At 43.5% G+C, this 6,108-nt stretch overlaps 1 pseudogene; it reads right to left on the bottom strand.

Moving 5' to 3' along the window:
* Positions 1-5,635: 5,635 nt before the first annotated feature.
* Positions 5,636-6,108, bottom strand: LOC102892290 (annotated as a pseudogene).

Below are 6,108 nucleotides of genomic sequence, written 5' to 3'. Positions count from 1 at the left end.
TTCTGGATTCTGTCAGAGGTTTTGCCAAAGGGGTTCGGTAGGAAGCACCTCCCCCCAGACACCTCCAGACATCTGGTGTGGTCATCCTGAGCTCCCAGGGAGATCCAGTCCTTTTCAGGGGACAAGTGACTTCGTGGATAAATCCGAAGAATGTTTTTTAGCCTCTGTCTTCCCAAAGCTATTGACATTTTCAGGGTCATCCAAATTTATTAGGAAAAAACTTGTCATCTTTGTAAATGGAAAGTAATTTTTTTAAAGACTATTTTCTGTGCCCGTCAGGATTTCGTCCATGGTACTATTTTTCAAGGGGCCCCAGACTTTATCCTACTTATGTTGAAATACTATGGGGTCGAGTTTTGTCTCAGCCCAGAAATACTCCCTTATTTGGATGTTTTTGATGAACTAGAAATGTTTTGACATGACTAACAGCTCATTTATTGCACAGTTTTTTTAAAATATTTTTAAAATTTTAATTAATTAATTTATTTTTATAGTGACGTTGGTTAACGAAATCCAATAAGTTTCAGCTGTACATTTTAATAGTAAGGCATATATATATTTACACTGCGTGTTCACCTCCATAGTTTTGTGTCTCCACATATTTGACCCCTTTTACACCCCCGTATGGTGGGGGTGGGTGGGTAGGGTTTCAACATATAAATTTGGAGGAGGGCACAAAAATTGGTTGACAACACTGAGACTGGAAAGTCAAAATTTAAATTTTAATAATGGGAGCTTAATTCAGGGCTTAACATTTTTGTCAGAGTGGTGAGGTCTGGGGATTGACTGCGTCCATGGCTGCTTACATTTGCTCCAGTTTTCAAAGGCTGAAACTGAAAGGTAGTAAATCGAAATTTCTGTAAAGATTTAGCGTTCCCAGCCCGATACAGCCCCCTCCTACAGGTGACTCCATGTAACGTTACGCCAAGTCAACGAATAGGACGTAATACTTTCAGCTTTCTTAACACTTTGTAATTTATCGAATACATCATTCATCTGGTAAGTCAGTTATTCATTTAACCACTAATTGAGTAACTGCGATGTGCCAGGGACTTTCTAAGTACTGGGGATACTGCGGTGACTAAAAGAGATGAAGAGAAGAAAGCAAAACTTCCCGCCTTTGTGGAAATTACTTTCTAGTGGGGGAGACAGAAAATATACAAGATACTTAAGTTAAAAAGTGTTTTCTTTTTTTCTAAAGGGAAAAATAAATCAAGGAAAGGGGATAGAAAAGGTGTGTGTGTGTGGCAGAGGGGATGCCATTTAAGAGAGTGAGCAGGACAGGCCTTCCTGAGAAAATAGATTTGAGTAAAAACCTAAAGGAAGTGAACGTGTTCGGCCACGGGGATAAGTATGGGGACACGTACTCCAGGCAGAGCAACTGGCCAGTGCAAAGGCCCTGAGGCAGGAACACGCCTGGCGTGCTTGGGAAGCAACGAGGAGGCCAGTGTGGTCGGACAGGAGGGAGCAAGCGGGAAATGAGGTCAGGGAGGTGATGAGGAGCCTTGTAGAGCATCGGAAGGATTTGGGATTTTACTTTGAGAAGGGAGCCATAGAAGGATTTGGGGGTCACAGAGTAGCGTGATCTGGCTTACAGAGCTCAGGGGGCACCTGGAAGGACTGGAGACGGGAGAGGCCTGAAGAAGGAGAGGAGCCTGGCCAGGTGGCAGCCGCGATTATCTACCACGAGGTGATGCCGGCTCGGGCCGGAGCGGGAGCCGTGGAGGTGGTAAAAGTGGTCGGATTTGAGATATTTGGTGGTGGCGCTGACAGGGTTTCCTGACAGATCGTACGTGAGCCATGAGAGAGAGGAGGGAGGCGAGAGAGTCACGGGGTTTTGGCCTCGGCCCCTGGAAGAAAGGAGTTGTTATTTATTGTGACGGGAAAGTCTGAGGGTGGGGAAGCTTGATTTGATTTCAAATCAGCATCAGCATCTCTCATTTGACGATGAAAGACTTTTTTAAAAAGGAAAATAAATGCGTCTGAAGCACTCGATTCTAGAATCTTCTATGTAATCCTGCAACCAGGAGCTTTTCTAGAAACTTGTTCGTCCATCGCTGCTTATCCCAGCGACATCCCTGTGACGTGGTGTGAGGACACTCAGGATGTATTATATTATAGCTATGGTGTACTTAGAGACAGCTAGTAGTTACTGATGCTTCCTGGGCTTTAAGCAGAGGGGGAATGGTTTGTCCCCGTCCACATAGCCAGTAGATGGCAGAGCTGGGATTTGAACCTGTTTGCTGGACCTTTGAGCCCCTATCTCTTTGGCACAGCCCAGAAATACTCCCTTGGCACACGGCTTAGTGCCTAAGTGCAAAACTGAATGTTGTACCACATCAGAAAGGAGTGCTTGACAATAACTCGGAATTGTCCATGCCCATGCTCTAGCACGGTAGACTCGGTCATTTCTTCGCTCTTATGGCAGATGAGCTTTTGTTTCACACGTGAAAAAATTTGCTTCCCTGCATTAGAGGAAGTATAACTAGACGCTGCGTGATGGGTCAAGGGGAAATTTTCTAAATAAGAGACAGTGTACATTTGAGGAAGTAGGTTAACAGGCCACTGGGCCGATAGGCTCACAAAGAATCAGAGAGATTGACACTTCTCCATAATAATAGTTTAAAGCCGAGGGAATGGCACAAAAGCAGGATGCGTCTTAAGTCTGTGATCTGTTCAAGCCGATGATCTTCGACCATGGTAACGAAGAGACCTTCACAGCGCGGGCACACAGCACACACGCAGAGTCTGTCGGGCGAACGAGTGTTCTTGGCCTTCTTTTTTTTTCAACTTCCTTTCCCTGAAATGAAAAACAACAGAACTAAGAAGACCCAGGCTTCAGTTCACATATTTATTCTTGATGATTATTGACTCAAAAGATGTGAGTTGCAGGAAGTAGATACTAGTCACAGATGGGGCGGGGCTGCTTACAGAGGGAAGATTTAGGGTCAAACCCCAGTTTAGTTATAGAGAAAAACAAAAGGCAAGATAAATGCTTCATTTTACCAGTTCCTCGCTCTCAAAAAATAAAAACTCAAGTATTTTCCATATATCATTATGATTTTAATGAAATCAAATAAACACTTCTTGCTTGGGGTAAATATGTACTTAAACCCCATAAATAATTGGTCATTTAAGATGAATCCTTTTCATTTCTAAGCCTATAGATTTGCTGACCACGCCATGTCGGCATGGCTAGGTTCTCTGCTCAGCATATCATAAGGTTGGACTGAGTTCTTGTCTGGAGGTTCTGGGTGGGGTGGGTGGGGAGGAATCTTTCTTGAAGCTTGTTCTTGTTCTTGGCAGAATCCAATTCCTTAAAGCTGTAGGACCGAGGATCTTATTTTTCCTGTTAACTGTCAGCCAGTGGCTACAGGTCACCCAAATCCCTTGCCATGTGGCTCCCTCCACCTTTAAGCCATCAATGGCGTGTTGAATACTTGGGCTTCAAATTTCTGACTTCCTCTTCTGTGACGAGCCAGAGAAAACGCTCTGTTTTTAAGAGGCTCGTCTGATTAAGTCAGGCCCACAGGGGTCATCTCCCTACCTCAGGTCAACCATGCTGTATAATATAACCTAATCATGAGCATAAGAGTCATCGTATTCATAGTCCTGGAAGCGCACAGGGCACTTACCACAGGCGTGGAGATCTTGTGGGGCAGCTTTGAATTCTGCCCACCACACCCAGGTTCAAGAATCTTGCTTCCTGTCGTTGCAAAATGGGTTGCCTGGGGAGCAGGCTCCGACATGAGAGTTGGCTTGCAGGAAGTTTAGCGGGAGTGCTCTCAGAATCCACTCTGTGCAGGGGAGGAGAAGGAAGTAGGACTGGAAAGAGGAAGCTCTGAAGCTGGACGGTCCTTCAGAGGTGTCCCAAGGTGGGGCAACCCCTCCATGGACAAAACCCTGGTTGTGGGCTGCCCCAGGCAGACGGGTTCCCTGAGGGTGAGCCTGTGCTCTTCAGTGAGGCTCTCCCCGAAGCTACTGATAGTGGCAGGGTGTCTCTCGGCAACACGACAGCAGGGGAGGGAATAAACTGTTCATTTCTGATCGGTGACTTCAGCGATGATGTTGCACTCTACAGCCCTCACTTCCACTCATCCAGTATTAATTTGAATTAAATTCCAGATATCATAGTACTTCATCTATAAACATTTCAGTATGTCTTCAAAATACAAGAAACCATGATATCATTATTTCCCCCCAAACCAATAATTCATGTTACAAAAAAGGCAGTTAGTGCTAAATTTTTTAATTGTCTCGTAAACTTTATAGCTTTCTCTCTCTCTCTCTCCCCCCATTTCTCTGACGTGTACTTATTTCAGTCAAAGTTGAAATAGACAAAATCTCTTTTCCCTTGCAACTGATTCGTTAGTGAAACCAGATCGCTTATCTTGGAGGCTTGCTCACAGTTTGGAGTTAGCTAAGTGTATCTGTCCGGTGTCATGTGGCGTGCTTCTTTCCCCCCTAGATTTCCTGTAAATTGGTAATTGGATCTAAGGCTTGATCAGATCAGGACTGATTTTTTTGGCAAGACGTCTCCACAGATGGAGATGTGTTCCTCGATACGAGTTGCGTGATGTGTCTCTGGCGATGTGAGTAGCTGCTGATGTTTAACTTCTAAACAGAAATAATTTGGGGTGAAAGTTCACTAAGTAGCTTTTGACCTATAATTCAGAGAGAATTCAAAGACTCAAGTGACAGAAACACATCGAAACTCCTCCCAAGAGTCTCTCCTATTGCAAAGCTTCAGCCCCAAATACGGAAAACAGGTCCAGTGGGGATGTTGGACCTCGTCTCAACCTGGCAGGAAGTGACGTTCATTTGCAGATACCTGTACTAACTGAAGGAAGAAATTCCATCCATTTCCATAAGAGACGCGTTTCTAATGAAATTTTACTTTTTATGCTTAAAATGATTTCTCGGAAGTATGAAATATTTATGTTTCGATCAAGTGTATACTATTAATAACGCAGTAATAATTCAATCCAGAAGAAAGTTGTTATTTTTAAATATTTAATTTTCCTTGCCCATTCACTTTACTGGCCCTTTCTTCTTCCTAGAAAGTGACACCTTTGCAGGGAAGTCTAGCAAAATGTCATTAATTCATTTACATTTCCAGAGCAATATAAATAATTGATCATTAAGAAGGTTACAGGTGAATGTATGGCAACGTTTTGCAGCTAGCGTTGCAGCCTCTGTGGACATGTGGCCTGCCTCTTAGTGAAGTAAAAGGCATATTATAAGCTGGATTCTCAGCTGTGAGTTTTTTTTTGTTTGTTTGTTTTTTGTTTTTGTTTTAATGTTTAGAGACTACGGTCATGGACAATAAAAAAAGAAATATATCACTTCATATACTTTTTTGTTGCAAAGATATATGATAGGTGATCAATGAACATATTACATTAAAAAACATTTCTGAGAAGAAGAATATAAATTCGGGGAGAGAAAGGAATGATGTAAATTTCAGAACCAATAAAGAAGAGTTTCTGTAATTTCAGAGTAAGTGATAGTGAGAATCAATTGCTTTGGCATTAGATTCCAGTGGATACATTTATGAGAGGGATAAAGTTTATTTACTTATTTATTTTTTACAGTGAAACATTTTTATCTTTAAAACGAGCCAGCTGGACTCGATTTAGATGATCCCAATTTTGTTGGCAACATTCAAAGCATTGCAGTCGGGAGCCAGTCGAACACGTACCTTCTTTTCTCATCAGGCCTGGCCGAGGTGCTGACAGTGCCCATGGTCAACATCATAGAGTTTCTTCACAGCCTGTTTGATCGGGTGCTCGTTGACCTTGACACGCACAATGAACACAATGTTGTCCTCTACTTGCTTCATGGCTGACTCGGAAGTCAGGGGGAACTTGGTGATGGCATAGCGGTCACTTGTTTCTCTTGGGGGTGCCCTTCTGAGGGTATTTGGGCTGCCTTCAGAGCCACAGTGTCTTGGGCCTTCAGAAGGTGGGTGACGTGGGTATCTATCTTCTTTGTGGCTGTGGGCGTCTTTCAGCACTGCTTTCTTTGCCTTCAAAGCCTTTGCTTTGGCTTCGGCTTTGGGAGGAGCAGGGGCTTCCTTCTTCGCTTTCGGCGCCATCTTCGTGAAAA

This window comes from Pteropus alecto, unplaced genomic scaffold (genome assembly GCF_000325575.1).
Source record: "Pteropus alecto unplaced genomic scaffold, ASM32557v1 scaffold3, whole genome shotgun sequence".
Taxonomy (NCBI): Eukaryota; Metazoa; Chordata; class Mammalia; order Chiroptera; family Pteropodidae; genus Pteropus; species Pteropus alecto.
Note: the sequence above shows the minus strand (reverse complement) of the source record. Positions and strands in the feature narration are given on the sequence as shown.